This window comes from Neovison vison, chromosome 5 (genome assembly GCF_020171115.1).
Source record: "Neovison vison isolate M4711 chromosome 5, ASM_NN_V1, whole genome shotgun sequence".
In the NCBI taxonomy this organism is placed as follows: domain Eukaryota; kingdom Metazoa; phylum Chordata; class Mammalia; order Carnivora; family Mustelidae; genus Neogale; species Neogale vison.
Window position 1 is genome coordinate 122,321,857 of NC_058095.1, and position 21,308 is coordinate 122,343,164.

At 35.9% G+C, this 21,308-nt stretch overlaps 1 non-coding gene and 1 pseudogene across 1 annotated transcript; one reads left to right on the forward strand and one right to left on the reverse strand.

The window, feature by feature from the left end:
• The window catches only part of LOC122907455, an 84,762-nt pseudogene extending 72,884 nt beyond the window's left edge, over positions 1–11,878 (reverse strand).
• LOC122907954 lies at positions 9,122–9,328 on the forward strand. The gene has a single exon (XR_006384808.1). It is a non-coding gene; the product is annotated as a small nucleolar RNA U3 (small nucleolar RNA).
• Positions 11,879–21,308: the final 9,430 nt, after the last annotated feature.

Below are 21,308 nucleotides of genomic sequence, written 5' to 3' on the forward strand. Positions count from 1 at the left end.
AGAGCACAAGCAGAGAGAGGGGCAGAAAGAGAGGGACAAGCTGAGTGGGGATCTCAACATGGGGCTTAATCCCAGGACCCCAAGGACATGGCCTGAGCTGAAGACAGATGCTTAACCAACTGAGCCGCCTAGGTGGCCCAAATGTAGAAAGGTTTTTAAGTGCTGGGGTGAGCTACTGGAAAAACAATGGAGGACATCAGTGGAGGGGTGATCAATGGGATGTGAGGAGCACATTGAATTATTTCGTGTTTGAGATATTTTCCTCTGTAATGAGGCCATTTGTGCTTGCTAATTGGCTCCCACAGAAGGTAAGTTCTTGCTCTGTCACAGAGAGAGGCAGATAGGGGTGTTACCAACCTCAACTTAAAAAGGATGGTTCTAGGTTTTTGAGAAGGACATTCCTGGAGTATAAAATTGTCAGGAAGCTTTTTAAAACATTTACATCTCCAAGGGACAGAGAAAAAAATTAATTAAAGTTTTCTGAAGCAAATGCTTGAATAAATGGGAGGGAAGGAGGCATAGGGTAAGTAAGAAGCCTAAGGTTTAGTCAAGCTGAGGGGTACCCCTAAATTCCTAATCAATTTCCTGGTCAATTCCAGGAGGAAGAAGAAGAAACACAGGAAGAACTGAAGTTATTTTTATTTCTCAATAGGTTGATGGAATGGAGTCACAGAGTGAGGAATAATGTCATTTTACAAAATATAAAACTTGACTTTTTGCATAATTGGTTGGCTATTGAGATTCATTAACACACACATTAAAGATTAATTATTTTTCCCATTTACATACTCCTTAGAGAATTTTTTAAAGACCTAACTATTTACAGCCCTCCCAAACTATAATTAGTGTCACAAACCAATACCAAAGTTTTGCCATTTTTTAAAAAATTCAAATCTGTCCACATGTGGTAAAACCAATAGGATACTTGCATTGTTTTCATTATATGTAAGATAATCAGTAAATAGAGCAGTAAGTGGCTATAAACTCAATAATCAATCTTAAGAAAGAGAATAACTTAACAATTATGGCATGTATAAGTTAAAAAATGCAAAATCTACATTTAAAATTATGCATATAAATAATGAATTTTAATTGAAACGAATATATTGAATGAAATGGTTAATGTTGGAATGTAAAATTGTATGTACTTACAAATGGAATATATATTTAAGTATATTAGAATATAAGTACCAAAAAATATTCCAGAAATCACAAAATGACAGATGAGTGAAAATATACCAATAAATTCCAACGAAATTTCTCCTCAATTACATTTCCTGTTTTCTAAGTGATTTCCTGATTAGTCCATATTAGTTGACCCATTTTGTTAGTATATCCATAAATTGATATTTCACTCTCTTGCTTTCATCAGAAATTGAGGTAATTTAAATGATGAGGTTAAAGTTCCACTAAGTGTTTTTCTAAGTAACCAAATGGAAAAAAATCAAGATTAAGCAAACTGACTAGATGTTTTCTAATATACTGAAAATTAATTTCCACTGGACACAGTTTTCTTCACTCTATTTATTTTTTTTTTCATTTTAGCCCTTTATTCTGAATTTTTTCCCTTGGAGAAGAATGTCAGTCTCATAGAAAAACAGTATATAACATCCTTCAATAAACCTAAAGATACCTGAAGCAGTTAAAGTGTTTGTGTAATACAGGCACTGATTTAGTTCCAGTACACATATTTCTATTTTTATATTTGATTTGAATATGACCTATTGTCCTTGTCTTTTTTCACCCCCTCTATTCTCTTATTCAACCCTTGGTGGGGAAAAGGGCTTTTAAAAAAGCTCTTTTTCTTTTTTCTTTTTTGTTTTTTTTTTTCATAGTAGACCTAAGCTCAAAAAGCAGGAAAAAGGTTATATTACTATCTTCTCATGTCAAATGTCCTCTGTTAGTGCATTGACTAATAAAGAATGTTTACCCTCAAGCATACTTTTATTTATGCAGTGAATGGTTGTTGAAGTTACATATAATTTGAATTTTTAAGATATCCGACCATGTGTTAAATATGTATAGGGATGGCTCTATATAACTAGCCATGTAGTCTCTAAGAAACGTTTCTTTCTGGTTCTGGTCTTTTCTATCTTGGCCAAGGAAAAAGCTATACCTTCAATCTTTCATTTCTTTACCCTCTCCTGCAAGTTTGCAATAGCTTGTTTGCAAAAATATTTTATTTTATCTTTTAGAATATTTTATTTATTTGACAGAGAGAGAGAGAGAGAGACCGTGAGAGAGAGAATACAAGCAGGGGGAATGGGAGAGGGAGAAGCGGGCTCCCCACTGAACAAGAAGACCGAAGTGGGGCTCAATCCCAGGACCCTGGGTTAATGACCAGGGCCAAAGGCAGATGACTAACGTTGAGCCACCCAGGCACCCCTGAAAAATATTTTAAAAGTTGACTGTGCATAAATGATCCCCCTGTTTAAAAGGTTTCTTTATTTGTGCTTGTTGTGGGTATCTATGAGAGAACTAAAAACAAATGTATTATTCCTTTGAAAGTTCACCTACTGTCCTAGAAATAGAGTATGAATTTGATAAAATAAATGGAGGAATAAATTAATATTAAATAAGGTCTTCATCTAATAATACTCAATTTTCTGCAGGGAAATGTTGCTATAACTCACATTACAGATAAAGAAATGAAGTTCAGAAAATTCTGGGATTTGGCCAAGACAGTGCAGTTCTTTTTTTCCTTTTTTAATATTTATTTATTTATTTCAGAGATAGAGAGAGAGCAAGCGAGCAGGTAGTAGGAGCAAAGGGAATGAATCTCAGGCAGACTCCCTGCTGCGCATGGAGCCTGACTCACAGGGCTCCATCCCAGGACTCCTGAGATCATAACCGAGCATGATATGAGTCAGACACCCAGCCAGTGGAGCCACCCAGGTGCCCCTGATTTCTCAATCCATAGATGTTAGCTTATAATAAGCTCTTTCCTATAATGACAACAGGTCACATTTATTAAGCACTTACCTTGTGCCAGAAATTCTTCTAAGTCTTTTAAAAGTGTCATTGCTCTCTAGCCACATCTGTGGTTGAATAATTTGGGATCATGAATATTTCTAAGGAGTAAGAGAGCCATGGGGCATGGGGAGCAATGGGGCATCTCAGTAGGAAACTATCAACAAGATTTACAGATTTGGGCCTATTATCCTGTTATTGGTCATTTTCAGGAAGATTTAAGGAAGCAGGACTTTGCTCCAGATTGGTTATGCTAATCTTATCTAGAAGGAGGGAAATAGAATAGGGCCAAAGCTATAATTGTGAAAGTAGTCACTCATTTGGCAGCATAAAGGAATGTTTGGGTTATTTTTGTTGTTTGGACAATGTTCAGGTTTTTCTCTGTGTTTAGGCATGATTACAGATTGACCTTGTTTTGTTCTTGAACCATCATAGTCATGTAGTAATATGTAGCCTTTTATGATGCTGATATTCTACAAAATTGTTTATTTTGGGGGTGCTTGGATGTCTCAGCCGGTGAAGCATCTGCCTTCCACTCAGGTCATGATCTCAGGGTCCTGGGATGGAGCCCTTTGTGGGGCTTCCTGATCAGTAGGGAGTCTACCTCTCCCTCTGCCCCTCTCCTGCTTGTATGCATGCTCACACTGTCTCAAATGAATAAATAAAATCTTGAAATTTAAAAAGTTGTTTATGTTCAATAGGAGAAAATCAAGGCCTAGTTGACAGTACAGATTAGTTCCCAGATGTCAAAGAGCACCTTTCTCATTCTTAGCCCCCACTTTAGGCCCGGGCAGATGAAATCAGGCCACAGGACATTCATTCATGCCATCTGGATTTCTACCATTGTTAAGATTTTATTGATCAGGAGTTTCTTAAGAGAATGTAATCTGTGGTTGGACTAGAGGCAGTCTCTCTGCCTTCTTTTGTTGTGAGAGTTTTTCAGGGGGCAGTGGCTGCACAAAAACATCTAAGACTCTGAACAGGATCCATCAGCTGGATGTAATACAAGCAAAATGTATTACAGAAACAAAATGATTATTAGCTGAAACAAGCTTAAAGTCAGGAGTCTAGATTATAAAACCCAGGCACTATACCTGCTAGTTCTAAGAAACTGTAGCCTTATTTATTATATTAAGATATTGAGAGGAAAAAGCCATTAATATCTATAAATTGTTGTTAAGTAAATTATAGTGCATTAATAAAATGCAACACCTTTCACCCAGTTAAAGATGGTATTGCAGATAAACATTAACATTAATAGATATTTATGATGTATGATTATGTGAAGAATTCAAGTTACTAAGCAGAATATTGATATTAATCTATATGCATAGAAAAATGTGTGGATATAAGTTTATGAAAGTATTAACTGTATTCATTTCTTAAGAGGTGTGTTTGTGGGAGATTTTAAATTTATTTCATCTTTTGACTTATCTGTAGAGGCTCATTTTTCTATGACCAAATGTATTGCTTTTGTAATGAGTAAAAAAAGGGAAACAAATACTTCTTTGCATGATGGAATTGTGCTTGATTTCTATTTTTGTGTATTTCGTAATTTTTAAGATATCCTAAAATAAACTATTATCAATATTATTAACTACAAATAAGAACACAAAGATGTTAACATTTTTTAAATCCCAATTTATACAAAACTATGAAATTATGAAACTAATAAGTTTAGGCATGCCTGCCAACTCAAATGTGAGGTCGTCTACAGAGCACAGTGACTTTATTTTAGGTTAGGTTTATATTAAGTCTAGTATTTGGCTGGGTCTCATTCTGATTGCCCTTCATTTTTAGCTGTTTCAGGGAGGGGAATAAGGCTGCTTTATTTTTTTTAATTACTAGTTCAAAGTATAATTTTTTGAATTTAGTTAAATTCCAATTAATATTTATTGCTTCTACAATTGTGTGAAAATAATACAAAAATGTTCTCCTTTTTAATGTATAAACTCTTTTTTGGTAACTGCTTTCTAAATCTTAATAATTTTGAAAAATAGAAATGATAGAATTCTTGACCTATTCATGACGTCCTTGGAAAATTTAGCTTGCCATAGTTTAATAAATACTGACAGAAGACAGGACACTCCTGGGTAGGTGGCAGAAACAATATGTCACTTATAACAATAGCAGCCAGAGTAACATTGTGGTATTGCTTGTCTAAGCCCCAGTTCTGGGGTGCCTGGGTGGCTCAGTCAGTTAAGTGGCCACCTTTGCCTCAGGTCATGATCTCAAGGTCTGCGCTCAAGCCCCACATTGGGCTCCCTGTGACAACTCCCTCTTGCTCCCCATGATCATACTCAATCTCTCTTTCTCTCTGTTGAATTGTAAGCCCCAGTTACCATAAGGCAACTAGAGGAGAGCCAGGTGATGCCTGTATACACAGTGGAGTATGTTATAGAAGAACCTTGAGTTTAGGAAGTCTGATCTGAGAGAGGGGCCTTATGTATTACACCCTGTTAAGTGTAGCTGCTCCAGAGTTGAGTGCTTATTTTTATTAAATTGGAAAGTAAATAAATCTCCAGCAAATATTGCCTTCCAAAGCTTCTTGCTATACAAAACTCTTTGAAAAAGATAATCCAGAAAAACAATCTGAGGGGTTTGAAGTGGCGGGAGGGTGGGAGGGTGGGGTACCAGGTGGTGGGTATTATAGAGGGCACAGCTTGCATGGAGCACTGGGTGTGTTGAAAAAATAATGAATACTGTTTTTCTGAAAATAAATAAATTGGAAAAAAAAATAAAATAAAAATAAAAAGAAAGGTAGCAGTGAAAAAAAAATAAAGGGAAATGAAATGTGAAACATTTGGATTACATAAACATTAAGTAATAAATGATATAAAGATTAAAAAAAAGATAATCCAAAGCAAGTTATATGTCACAGAACAATTGCAACTCTTCCCACTAATGATAAAGATTGCTTTGCGTTGTTTTAGTTTGCATGACTACCTTTATGGGCTTGCATTACTATGTAAAGTGAGGACTACATTCTCTCTCTCTCTCTCTCTCACACACACACACACACATACACACAATCTTAGAATTTGAATCAAGTTTTAAAATTTGGCTTAAAATCTATCTATCTACACCCCCCCACATATATACATATATAATATATATACACACACACACACATACATATATATATACACACACACACACATATATATTTTTTTAATTTATTTTTTATTTTCAGTATAAGAGTATTCATTATTTTTGCACCACACCCAGTGCTCCATGCAAGCCGTGCCCTATATAATACCCACCACCTGGTACCCCGACCCCCCACCCCCCACCACTTCAAACCCCTCAGATTGTTTTTCAGAGTCCATACTCTCTCATGGTTCACCTCCCCTTCCAATTTCCTCCAACACCCTTCTCCTCTCTAACTCCCCATGTCCTCCATGCTATTTCTTATACTCCACAAATAAGTGAAACCATATGATAATTGACTCTCTCTGCTTGACTTATTTCACTCAGCATAATCTCCTCCAGTCTCGTCCCTGTTGCTACAAAAGTTGGGTATTCATCCTTTCTGATGGAGGCATAATACTCCATAGTGTATATGGAACACATCTTCCTTATCCATTCGTCCGTTGAAGGGCATCTTAGTTCTTTCCACAGTTTGGCGACCGTGGCCATTGCTGCTATAAACATTGGGGTACAGATGGCCCTTCTTTTCACTACATCTGTCATATATATATTTTTTTTAATAAATAAATGACTTTAGTTTTTCCTGGCAGTTTTTTAATATTTTATTTCCCTATTCTTCAGCTCATAATTTACTGCCTTTCATAGTTATATGCAGTACAATCTTCAAGTTAAACTTTCATTAATGACATTTAGCTTTTTCTTGTTTTCCCTATTCTTAAATGACTTAGAATGGGTTTCTATTTATTTCTTTCATACAATAAACTTGTCTAAATATATAATTTTGTGATATCAACTTACCCAATAACTTAGTAGACACTACACTTGTTGCAGTGGGAAAATCTGGGACAAACTTGGTTTTAACATCTTTTATAGAATATGATATCATGGAATTCTGTCCTTCTCAAAGGAATGCACTATTGAAGACACATACTTCACTATATGAAGACAAATGCTGGTGTCCCAGGCATTATGTAAGCCTTAAAGACAAACACAGCATTTCTCACCTTAAATGTCAATATTACATAAAAGTGATTTGGTTCTCTCTCTATTTTTTTAAATGATACTTTTTAATATTAAAACATTCATACATATGTTATAAATCAGGATAGGGAAACGATGAAATTTGATGATAAAACAAGAAAAGTAATTTGAAAATTCATGTGTGACAGGTAATTTACACTATATGCTTTAAACTCACTGGGGATATTTTCCCCTTTCCACTGACATTAATGACATTCTGTTAAATATACTTGAGAACCACTTAGAGAAATTCTGTATTCCAGTTACCAGATTTGTTTCTTTTGCTTTCCGTGTCTTCTTTACAGTTTTTGGAATTGCATGTCTCAGAATTTATAGTCTCACCGTTAGTCTTCCTTGTACTGCCAAGCTATTTTATGCTAAGGAAAATCTGGGCAAAAATGTTGAGAGGATTAATATACCAAGCAAGACAGAGCTGTATCAGAATTAAGGATTTATCATATTCCACTTGCTAATTGAAGGGATTGGTGATTTGGGAAGTATAAAAAATTGTCTAAACTCTACATTTATATCTGTGCATGCACATCTGTGCGTTCACATACATTCACAAAACCAACGGGGGTAAGTTCTAATCCTTATTAGGTGCTTACTGTGTGTCTCCCATTCCTCATTTATTTACTCATTTATTCATTATTAGCTCCAGATATTTACAAATTTGTCCGTAAAGATACTTCAATTTATCTTAAATATACTTTTAGTATTTAACTTAAATACACTTTTAGCATTTCATCTGGCTTTGGTTTCAAGGTAATGTTGGCCCTAGAGAGTACATTTGGCAGCTTTTCTTTCTCTTTGGCTTTTTGAATGCATTGAGTAGAATGGATATTAATTTGTCTTTAAAAAAAAAAGATTTTATTTATTTATTTGACACACAGAGAGAGCAATCACAAGAAGGCAGAGAAGCAGGCAGAGGGGGAGGAGGAAGCAGTCCCCTTGCTGAGCAGAGAGCCAGATGTGGGGCTCAATCCCAGGACCCTGGGATCACGACTGAGCTGAATGATCATGAACCAAAAGCAGAAGCTTAACCCACTGAGCAACCCAGGCACCCCTATTAATTTGTCTTTAAATGTTTGGTAGAATTCACCTGTAAATTTATCTGGTTCTGGACTTATATTTTTTGGTAGTTTTGATTACTAATTTAATTTCATTACTAGTAATCATTCTGTTCAGATTTTCTGTTTCTTCCTGTTTATAGGAATTTATTTGTTCTAGATTGTCTAATTTGTTGGCATAATTTTTTGTAGTATTCTCTTATAATTCTTTATATATTCTTTATATATAATATATATATTTATATTAATATATTATATATATATAGAATTATAATTCTATTAGATTCTATATAATTCTTTATATTGGTGTCAGTTGTTACTTCTTTTTCACTTCTGACTTTTTTTACTTGAGTACTTTCTCCTTTTATCCTGATGTGTCTGGCTAAGGGTTTATCAATTTTATCTTCTCAAAGAACCAGCTCTTGATTTCGTTGATATTTTTTTTCTATTTTTTAAATATCCATGTGATTTATTTCTGCTCTGATCTTTATTTCCTTCCTTCTACTCATCTTGGGTTTTGTTTGTTGTTCTTTTTGTAGTTTCATAGGTGTAAGGTCAGATTATTTATTTGAACTTTTCCCTGTTTATTGTGGTAGGCCTGTTATCACTGTGTCCTTTTTGATTGAGCTTATGAACAGCATGTTTCTTAACCTTTGCATGGTGTTCTTTAAGATGTATTTATGAAGATAAAGTAGGGAGGCAAGGTGAGTTTATTTGAACCTAAATCTCTAAGCAGTGTTATCAGCAATCCTGTTACTTATGTGAGCTAATTCAACCATTTATTAGGCAATCCAGGATTTCCTACATTCTAGATGAATATATTAGAGTTGCTGTGACCATCATTCCAGAGAAACAGAAAGATCTGGGTAGAGATCCTTTTAGGAAAGGTGATATCACTGAAGTGTTGTGAATGGACTGTTAAAAGAGGTGAGGGTCATGCTGTTCAGGTATCTATGAAAGATGTCTATTTTAAAGTAAGGACCACAAGGAGGATGTTCAGTGTTCTCTCTTGAGCATGAAGCTGGCTTTAGGTGTTGCTTCCACAACTGCCTATTGCCATTGATGATATTCTTTTCTCCCTTTGGGGGAGTAGGAGGAGAGGACATAGTTTGAATGGTTTATGTTGAAAAAAAGAAAAGAAAAAAGGGAAGAATGGAAAGATGACTAGCTATTAATTAGGTATCACCATGCTAGCAGAAATAGAAGTGGGGTTGTCTTGAGCCTATCAGTGGAGCAGTTTCTGGAGGTAACAATGATGATAAAATGTTTTTTGAGAGAATGTGCTCACTGCCCATCAGGTTTTGTTGCTCACTGCAAAAAAGCACAGGATGTCAAGGAGCCTAGCCTTCTGATTTTGCATATATATCTGTATATATATGTATGCATTTTAGTAAGCCAGTTAACTTCCTTATAAATTATTTTCTTCCTTTAGTTAGTTGGAAGAAAAATATCTGATTTCCCTATTTCACAAATTCATTTATTAGAAAAAGAAAATAAAGGATCTGAAAATGTTTTAAAAACTTTAAACACTACTGCCACTGATATATTATATTGTGATATGGGAGAAACCATCTTACTGAAATTTGACCACTGTTTCTAGATGGTCACATTAACACTGGAGTTCACAGTAAGTCCTATGCAATTCATTCTGAAAAGGTTAGGAGAATACTGATGAGTGCGTATTGTTGAGCTTGGAAGTTAATAACACACTAAAACCTACTATTAACACTCCTAAAACTGAAAAAATATATATATCTACTTGGCAATAGGTTTTGGCCAGTTGACATTCAGTTATTTTCAGCTGGCTGAACATGGCTAAATTTTTTTAACTTCCTATTTTTTTTAAATTAAAAACCTTTTTGAATGTTCTTAATCAAGATCATATTTAGTCTTTTATTTCAACTAGTCTAATTAGCTAATGGAGCATGCTCTAGTGGTAGGCTGAAGGATCAGGTAACAAAATAATAAGGTAAAAATATATTTCCTAGCAATTAGAGCATCAGATATTTTAGTCCTCACCAGATACTTTTAGACATTCATGTCTGAATGACTATTTTAGATTAATAATTGCTTCATTTTTATATTATCTTGACATTAAACAGACTATTCATGATGATTTACATTATGTCTTCTTGATCACAATGCAACTAGTTCAAAGTATGTTAGTGTTATTCTGATCTTACAGTTGCTATAAAATACAGTTGCTATAAAATACAATTTTATATTATGATTCTGTATTATATTAGTATTTCTTTGATTCATAAAATAATTCTAAGAACAATTATGTGAAGGTAAAAAGGCTTAATTTTCAAGGATTTTATTATTCATAAATGCTAATGAACATGGTTATCAGCCAAATTCTTGCTTCAAGACCTGTATAGCAGTATTAAATTATGATTAGAAACTTAAAATAATATTTGTAGTAATAAACATGTAAGTAATTAGTTTTATACATTATAAATTTCATTCTAATAATAAAAACATTTAAATCATTTATCTGTGTGGAGTCCCTCCCCCCCCCTTTTTTTTAAAATAAATTTCTGTTGAGTAGCAATACTCTTGCTCTTGGTCACACGCACGACTGCTGTGGAGCATGGACATAGAAGCTGAAGTGTCATGACACACAGATGACCAGGCCCCACCTAGGACGAAGTTCTACTTTGCATCAGGATGTCACCTTCTTGTAGTTCGTATGAAGATACTGAGTCATGGGCTGTGTAGTGATTGCCATGGAAACTGTTCAAGTTTGACTTCAGTCTGAATTTTCAGGTAATCTGACCTACATAGGGCTCCTTGACAAAGATAGCCTGGGGATGGAGTGGGACACCATGCACAGCTCCTGCTGGTACACTTTGCCCTCCATCTCTACAATACCTGAGTTCTGAGTGCTAAGGCCACCTTGTTGGTATTGGGCTTCAGGTAGATGAAGCTATACTCCCTGTGCATGATTTATGTGTCAGGGTAGAAGGTGTCAAACCAGAATTTCTACAGGGACTGAACTACATGGGAGATGGGTACCTCTTCTAGGTACTAGAAGTTTGTAGCATGGGGTAGGTCCTGGTCATCTGGCATCCAGATAACCTGCATCCAGGATGGTGGTGCCACAATTGAATTCATCTTGGGGGGTTTGCAGCTAGGGGTGGAAGGTGACTCCAGCTTCTTCTGAAGCTTGTGCACCTGGCTGTTAGATTGGCTGATCCTCTGCCACAAGGTCTTAGCTCATCATTCTCCACCCCCTCCTGCAGGCAGTATGCCTGGCTCTTGTTTTGCTGTAGCAAGTTGATAAGTATGCAGGTCCCCAGTGCTGACAGGATGATCTTGGTGGTGGACATGGTACTGGCCATTGCTGTGCTCATTCTGCAGTTTCTATAGCTGGCTTCAGGGTAACATCTGGCAGAGGGGCAGAGGGGCTCTTGGAGGGCTTCTTGGACATTCTGTGAGCAAAAACTTGGGGGGCTCAGAGCCAAGTCCTTGTTGTACCCTAGGCTAGTCCTGCAGCAGCCAGTCTCTTTGTCTTTTAGTGGACAGGCTCTTAGTGTGCTTGGAGAATAAAGTGAGCTAATAAATTTGTATGCCTCAGATCCTGGGGTCAGGTAAAGTCGCACATAGAAATGGCACTTTAATCTACCAGGTCCCCTCCAGGGAGGTGATGTTCTCACTGCCAGCATCTACAGAACATGCGTTCTCCTTGGCTTCTCCTTGGCTGCCTGACTCTGTGGTAGCTAGTCTCCTGGAGTTCCTTCCTGAGACTGTTTTGCCTGCTCCTGACTGGTGACCTCCTGGGCTGCTCTAGATGCGATGCTCAGTCCCTTCCCCTTAACACAGATTGTTTCAAATGTCTTTTCATATAATCTCCCACTACATTTTACTGTCGTACTCTCATGTTTCATTTTGAAATAATGTAAATTTTTTTTCTAGAAGTACAGTTAATTCTGCATGAAGTACTTAGATTCTTTTCTGTAGAGCTCTTATAAGGATACTTCTATTATATATAACTAATATCAAAATTACAGTCATTTCCTATTACCCTTTTAATCAACATCATCCATAATACAAAAAAAGTAAGACCTAATTCTATAGTTAAATTCCCCGGTCTAGTTGGAAAGCTGCATCTTTCCATGAACTTAAATAGATAGGGAGTTTTTTAAAAAAGATAAAATTAATTAACAGCAAGAGTGTAAATATTTTAATTGTAAATTATCACAAAGCCATGTAAATTTTAGTGCTTTCCTTCCTCATCCACATCTAGCAAAATTCAGAAAGTGAGTCATGAAGACAACTAAAATAATAGGCTAAATCATTTCAAAAGAAATGTTTTTTTTCCTCAGTGACTTAGTAAAATTTTTATAATATTTGCATTTTAACTGATAAATTAAGTTTTATTCTTTGGAATTTTTCTTGTTAAATTAAAAAAAAAACATTAACTAGATGACTAAAGGCTCTCTGGGAAATTGCTTATATGCATTAGTATTGGAGTCAGTTATTCAGAATGCAGTGGAAACTGCACTGAAAATTTCTGAAAATTTCTCCTCAGGGCAATTACCTTATAAGTTCTGTGATTTTTATAAGATCGTTCTGGCCTGTGCTGAGAAGGGTGGTTGGTTAGGGAAGACTTTAAGGGGAAGAAAGTACAATTGATAGCCTCAGCAGTCTAGTCAAGAAATATTAAGGCTTGATGTTGATATAAGTTGATAGTAGAGATAGTACGAAAGAAAATGTAGGAGGACTTACCTACCAATTGATTTTGTAGAATAAATAATGAGATTATTTTTCTCTCCCATGATATTAGAAGAAAGATAGCCAAGTATAACCAAGATAGGTAGAACAGGTTTGAAAGTGGATCAAATGGGAGGGAATAATTATTTAGTTTGGTAAAAATAGAGGCATTGTCAATGTACAAAATCTTAAATAGAAGTATTTGAAGTCATGGTATTAAGAAGACTAAGACTTAAGACTAAGTCTAAGAAGACTTAGACTCTTTAGAGTTAGGATAAAACTAAAACAACATGTAGAAATGTAGCAAAGAGTGGAACCCTGCAGATGACAGTGACTTTGGAGACAGAGAAAAAGGATGGAAAGTTGAAGAAAGATAATGTAATTTGTTTAGTGGTAGGCTGAACTTTAAATAATTGTAGTGGATGTTTGAAGATTTAGTGGAAACATATTGATATGGTAGATTAAAGGAGAGAGAAGATGATAACATAAAGGGAACAAGAGGAGTAGTTTACTTCTGTGAAGAGTTTAGAAGAGAAAATATAGAGGTCCTTTAAGGTGTACTGCCCTTCTTGCTGCTTCGTTCTCTCTGGGTTGAGGTTAGCATGTGTTCCAGCATAATGGACAAAACTGAGTAGGAGACACTGACAGTCTGAGAAGTGGAGAGTGGAAGTACAGGCCACATGTAGCATTCAGAGCACACAAGAGGTCTCAGGAAGGACTTTTGTAGCAAAACTGCTAGGTTTGGGTTTAATTCTTTCAAATTTGTTATGGGTGGGTCACAAACTATAGAGCGAGGACAAACTATATAGAGAGGTGCTGCCCATCTTCTCTTCATAACTTAGAGTCTGCTCTCCCTTGTCAACATCCTCCCTGTTGGAGGAGGGCAGGGACAAATTACTCATATGGACTGCCTTTGTGGGTCAGTGGGAGGCACCAGCAAAAGATGTCTGCAGGTTGGGAGAAATGAGATCGGCTGTTGATTACCTGCCTCCCTGCTTGCTAGTAGGCAACCAGATGGGTAAATTCCCCTCATGCCATCTGTGGTCTGGCTACCCTCTTCAAGCACTTAACTCTGAATTCTGGTCACTCTAAGATCAGTGGTTTGTGAAGGCCCAGAAACAGAATATGTACCAGCCCTCCTACCCACTTCTCTTTAGGAAATAATTCCCCTACTAATCTTTCCTCACATTATCCAACTTTGAATGTGTCCTCTGTTTCATCTAATATCATAATTGATTAAAGTAGTGTTTAAGATTAGAAAAAGTAAAAGGAAGGTGCAGCAAATCTGCAAAATCTCTTGAGAACATTGAGTCAGAGTATGGATTCTGGATGAGAAGAATATAGGAGAAGAAAGTTTTGTTTAGGAAAACTTGTCAGAAGTCAAGTCTTTTGGATGGTATATAGGCTATTCTTCATAAAAATTCTGCCATCTTGTAACCTTTATGAATATTCACATAATTCTAGACTTGGAACTTGATTTTTGAGACTTAAATGAATGTATGTGGTTTAAAAAAACAAGAGTCACAAACCTCCCATGGTTTGCATAGCCACGACAGAAAGGGATTATAAAATTTAAATGAAATAAAGCACTCCTAAGCTACAAATCATTTCTTCCTGCAATAGAGATTTTTTACTCTAATGTGGGTTTTGGCCAAATTATCGTAAATTGTATCACCTTTGAGCCAAGCTATAATTATATAGTCATTAAGCAAATATTTATCAAGTACAGTTGTGGCTTTGGAGATAATAGAAAATAAGATAGAAAATGTCCCTATAACTGTGAGCCTTTTAGTTTACTGAGAGAAAGAACAAGTAGTAAATGGATAAATAAGGTAATTTTAGTTAGGGCTGAATTCTACAAATAAAAGAATCCAGGACAATATAATGGTTAAAGAAGATTTTGCTAACACCAGAACTGAGGCCCAAAGGAAAATAAAGTATGAACCATGCACTATCCTGTGCTCTAAGAGAAGTGCTCACGCAAAGTGCTATGTCAAGAAGACTTTGGTGTGCTGTACCAGGTGGTGGGTATTATAGAGGGCACGGCTTGCATGAGCACTGGGTGTGGTAAAAAATAATGAATAATGTTTTTCTGAAAATAAATAAATTGACATAATTGTAAACAAATGTTTAACCTAATTAAAATAAAACTTAATTGTTTTAGCTTAATTAAAAAAAAAAAGAAGACTTTGGTGTGCTATAGAAGCACGAAGGCCATTGTGGCCAGAGCACTAACATTAGGAAACAGGTCCAGAAAAGCAGTCTGGGGATAGATCACCATGACTTTTTAAGCCTTGTTAAGGGGTTTGGAATTTATTCTAAATGTATAGGAAGCTCCTGAAGAGTTCAAGCACAATGGTGACATTATTTTTGTTTTAATACTTAAACATATTTCTCCTGCTGCTGTGAGAAGCACAGATTGTAGACAGACAAAAGTGGAAGCAGAAACCCACTGAAGTTATTTGCAGTACTGTTAGTAATATTGATATTTGAATGTTTACTCTTGCAAAGCATAGCGTGATCTCATTTAACCTCAAACCAGCCCATTAATTTTTTAAGATTTATTTATTTATTTGAGAGAGAGAGAGAGATTGAGGAGGGACGAGGAAAAGGGAGAGAGAATCTCAAGCAAGCTCTACACCAAGCCCAGAGTCCATTACGGGGCTTGATCTCATGAGCCTAAAATCATGACCTGAACTGAAACCAACAGTTGGATGGTCAACTAACTGCACTATCCAGATGCTCCCAAACAGCCTATGTTTTAAGTTACTATCATTACAGTTTGGGAATGAAGCCATGCATAGGCAGTAACTTCTTTGACATTGGCTATAGCAACTTTTTACTAGATATGTCTTCTGAGGTAAGGGAAACAAAAGCAAAATTGAACTATTGGAACTTCATCCAGATAAAAACTTCTGCACAGTGAAGGAAACAATCAACAAAACTAAAAGGCAACCTTTGGAATGGGAGAAGATATTTGTAGATGACATATCTAATAAAGGGTTAAATTCAAAATATGTGAAGAACTTACCAGTTTCAACACCCAAAAAGTCAATAGCCCAATTAAAAACAGGCAAAGGACATGAGTAGACATTTTTCCAAAGAAAACATACAGATGGCCAACAGACACATGAAAGATGCTCAACATCACTTATCATCAGGGAAATACAAATCAAAATTATAATGAGATATCACCTCACATTTCTCAGAATGACTAAAATTAACAACACAAGAAACAACTGGTGTAGGGGAGGTTGTGGAGAAAGGGGAACCCTCTTCCAATGTTGGTGGAAATGCAAACTGGTACAGCCACTCTGAAAATCAGTATGGAGTTTTCTCAAAAAGTTAAAAATAGAATTACCCTAAGATCCAGCAATTACACTACTTGGTATTTGCCCAAATGATACAAAAATACTTATTCAAAGGGACACATGCACCCCGGTATTTATAGCAGCATTATATACAATGACCAAATTATGGAAGTAGCCCAGATGTCCATCAACTGATGAGTGGATAAAGAAGAAATGGTGTGTGTGTGTGTGTGTGTGTGTGTGTGTATGTGTGTGTGTGTATGTATTTGTGTGTGTATATATATATATATATGTTATTCAGCCATCAAAAAGAAAAAAATCTTGCCATTTGCAACAATGTGGATTGAGCTAGAGAGTATTATACTAAGCAAAATAAGTCAGAGAAAGACAAATACCATGAGCTCACTTATATGTAGAATTTGAGAAACATGTCAGATGAACATGGGGGGAAAAAGAGGGGCAAACATTAAGAGAGGCTTTTAAACATAGAGAACAAACCGAGGGTTTCTGGAAGGGAGGTGGGAGGCAGGGGGTTGGGGGAATGTGTTAAATGGGTGATGGGATTAAAGAAAGCACTTGTGATGAGCACTGGGTGTTGTATGTAAGTGAAGAACCACTAAATTTTACACCTGAAAAAAAAAAAAGGTTTTTAAGAAAGTTCTACAAGGCCCTGGGTGGCTCAGTTGAAAAAAAAAAATCTACACCTGAAACTAATATTACACTGTATGTTAACTCACTGGAATTTAACTAAAAACTTGAAAAAATAAAAGGAAATGAAGCCATGGAGATACAGAAGAACTAAGCAAGTTGCTCTACATCATAAAGTTAGCATGTGATGTAGCCCAAGAAAAATCAAGTATTCAGACACCACAGCCTTTTTCACCACCACACTGTGCTCATAACTTTGAATTTATATTTATTAGAGTTGGCTATAACCAAATTGGCAATATTAAAGTCTTCAAAAGTAATCTTCTTATGTGAAAGCCAGTGTTGATGAAAAATGCTAGAGATAGAAAATACTAACATTTACAGTAATGAAGCAAGAGATGAGACAGTGAATAATCAAATCTTAAAATTTTCAGGACAAGCTTTTTCCTTATGAAATCTTTCCCTTATCTATATTTCAACCAGCACTTACATATCTCACCTCTGTTTTCCTTGAAAACATGTATTTTAAGTCATAGATGCATTCAGAATCCTAGATTATTTGAAATTTCAGTGATCTCATCTTAAAAACTTAGAGAGTCTCCAATATAGACATCCCCCACATAAAAAGATTAAAATATATCATTACTCCAATGATGCTTCAGCCAAGAATTTTCCTTTTTAAAGCACTTCCCAAAATAAAATTTGGATGAGGCTTACAAAGCATACTTGTTCTGATAATATAAATGGCAAGTGAAAAAGGGGTGGTAAATGACTAACAACAAGTTCATTAAAGATGACAATATGTAGTTTAGTCACTTCTGGCCAAGAAATACGCCTCCAGACAAAGTGATAATGGCCCAGAAATAGCTGAGTGCTCAGAAGCCTGCAGACACACATATACAAGTTAACTACAGGACCTACAATCTGTCCATTTGGTTTGGAACTTCCAAACCTCATAGTGTGAATCTGTGCACAAGTGGTTTAGACAAGGTGAGTAAATACTGTGGAGATGACCAAGATTTCCAGCCCTTACTTAGGACATAGATGCCAGTGAGTTTCTTTGAAATGTTGTCTGATGAGATTTACCAAGCTTTTTTTTTTTTTTTTCCTGAAACATAAATAAGAAAAAAACAGATGTTCACATTTTTAACCTAAATATACCTCAAGATTGGAGGCATCTGGGTGTCTCAGTTGGTTAAGCATCTGCTTTTGGCTCAGGTCATTGTCCCAGGGTCCTGGGATTGAGCCCTGCATTGGGCTCTTTGCTCAGTGGGGAGCCTCCTTCTCCCTCTCCCTCTGCCACTCCCCCCTCTTCTCATTGATTGACTTGCAAATGTTGAATCACCCTTGTATCCCAGGAATAAATCTCACTTGGTTGTGGTGAATATCTATTTAATGTAGTGTTGGATCCTATTGGCTAGAATCTTGTTGAGTATTTTGGCATCCATGTTCATCAGGGTTATTGGCCTGTAATTCTCCTTTTTGATCAGGATGATGCTGGCCTCATAGAAGCAGTTTGGAATTTTCCTTCTATTTCTATCTTTTGGAACAGCTTCAGTAGGATAGGTATTACTTCTTCCTTAAAAGTTTGGAAAAATTCCCCTAGGAAGCCATGTCACCCTGGACTCTTGTTTTTTGGGAGGTTTTTGATTACTGCTTAAATTTCCTTGCTGTTTATTGGTCTGTTCATATTGTCTATTTCTTCCTGTTTCTGTCTTAATAGTTTCTAAGAATGCCTCCATTTCTTCTGGATTGCTTAATTGCGTGGCATATAGTTGCTGGTAATAATTTCTGATAATTGTTTCTATTTCCTTGGTGTTAGTCATGATCTCTCCTCTTTCATTCATAATTTTATTAATTTGGGTCCTTTCACTTTTCTTCTGAATAATAACAATCTTATTAATTCTCTCAAAGAACCAGCTTCTAGTTTCATTGATGTTTTACTGTTCTTCTAGTTTCTATTTCATTGATTGCTGCTCTAATCTTTATTAATTTCTCTTCTTCTACTTGGTTAGGTCTTATTTGCTGTTTTTTCTCCAGATCCTTTAGGTATAAGGTTAGCTTGTGCATTTGGGATTTTTCTAATTTTTGAGAGAGGCTTGGGTAGCTATATATTTCCCTCTTAGGACCACCTTTGCAGTATCCCATAGGCTTTGAACCGATGTGTTTTCATTCTCATTAGTTTCCATGACTTGTTTAATTTCTTCTTTAACTTCCTTGTTGAACCAATCATTCCTTAGCAAGATGCTCTTTAACTTCCAAGTGTTTGAGTTCCTTCCAAATTTCTTTTTGTAGCTGAGTTCCAGTTTCACAGCAGTGTGGTTCAAAAATATTCAGGGGATAATCTCAATCTTTTGCTATCAGTTGAGACCTGATTTGTGACCCAGTGCATGGTCTGTTCTGGAGAAAGTTCCATGTGCACTCGAGAAGAATGAATATTCTGTTGTTTTAAGGTGGAATGTTCTGTATTTATCTACAAAGTCCATCTGGTCCAATGTGTCTTTTAAAGGTCTTGTTTCTTTTTTGATCTTCTCCTTAAATTATCTGTCCATTGCTGTGAGTGGAATGTTGAATTCTACTATTAATATATTACTATCTCTATGTTTCTTTATTTTGTTTAATTGGTTTTTAATAATTGGCTGCACCAATGTTGGGGCATAGATACTTACCATTGTTAGCTCTTCTTGTTGGATAGACCCACAGATATTTTTTCACAGAGCTGGAACAAACAATCCTAAAATTTGTATGGAACCACAGGAGACTGCAAATTGCCAGGGAAACCTTGAAATAGAAAACCAAAGCCAGGGTCATCACAGCGCCGGACTTGAAGCTATATTACAAAGCAATAGTCATCAAGACAGTATAGTACTGACATCAAAACAGGCACATAGATCAATGGAACAGAATAAAGACTCCAGAAATGGATGCTCAACTCTATGGTCAACTAATCTTTGACAAAGCAGGAAAGAACATCCAATGAAAAAAAAATAGTCTCTTCAATAAATGGTGCTGGGAAAACTGGACAACCATATGCAAAAGAATGAAACTAGACCATTATCTAATACCATACACAAAGATAAACTCAAAATGGATGAAAGACCTCAGTTTGAGACAGGAATCCATCAAAATCCTAGAGGAGAACACAGGTAGTAACCTCTTTGACATAGGCCACAGCAACTTCTTTTAAGACACATCTCTAAGGCAAGAGAAACAAAAGCAAAATGAACTTCTGGACTTCGTATGATAAAAAGCTTCTGCACAACAAAGGAAACAGTCAACAAAACTAGGCAGCAATCCACGGAATGGGGGAAGATATTTTCAAATGACATTTTGGATAAATGGCTGATACCAAAATCTATAAAGAACTTATCAAACTCAACACCCAAAACCCAAATAATCCAGTCAAGAAATGGGCAGAAGACATGAACAGACACTTCTCAAATGAAGACATTCTAATGGCTAACATATATGTGAGAAAATGTCCATCATCACTAGCCATCAGGGAAATACAAATCAAAACCACAATGAGATAACCATCTCACACCAGTCAGAATGGCTAGTATTAATAAGACAGGAAACAGCAAATGTTGGTAAAGATATAGAAAAAGGGGAAAACTTTTATATGGTTGTTGGAAATGTAAACTGGTACAGCCACAATGAAAATTATATGGAGTTTCCTCAAGAGGTTAAAAATAGAGCTACACTATGATCTAGCAATTGCACTACTAGCCATTTATCCTAAAGATACAGATATAGTGAAAAGAAAGAGTACCTGTACCCCAGTATTCATAGCAACTGTGCCCACAATAGCCAAACTGTGGAAGGAACTGAGGTGCCCTTCAACAGACAAATGGATAAAGATGTGGTACATATATACAATGGAACATTACTCAGCCCTCAGAAAGGATGAATACCCGCCATTTGATGGTTTCACTCATGTGGAACATAAAGAATAGAGCAGAGAACCACAGGTCAATGGAGGGAAAACTGAATGGGAAGAAATCAGAGATGGAGACAAACTATGAGGGACTCTGGACTCTGGGGAACAAACTGAAAGTTACGGAAGGAAGAAGGGTGTGGGAATGGGGTGACCAGGTGATGGTTATCAAGGAGGGCACTTGTTGAGATGAGCAAGGGTGTTATATGCAATTAATGATTCACTGAACACTATAGCAAAATCTTACAATACACTATATGCTGGCTAACTGAACATAATAAAAAAAATTGAAATGCGTATGTTGGCAATTTTTTAATAAATTATTTAAATCCAGTAACTCCAGAAAAACTGCTTAAAAAAATCAGGAATTCACTAAGTTGTTTTATTTATAAAATGGTGTTACAATTTGACATGTAGTTTTAAAAATGATATGCAGAAAAGTTTGGAAACTGTAAAAAGATTTACATTTTTCTCTGGATTATGGAT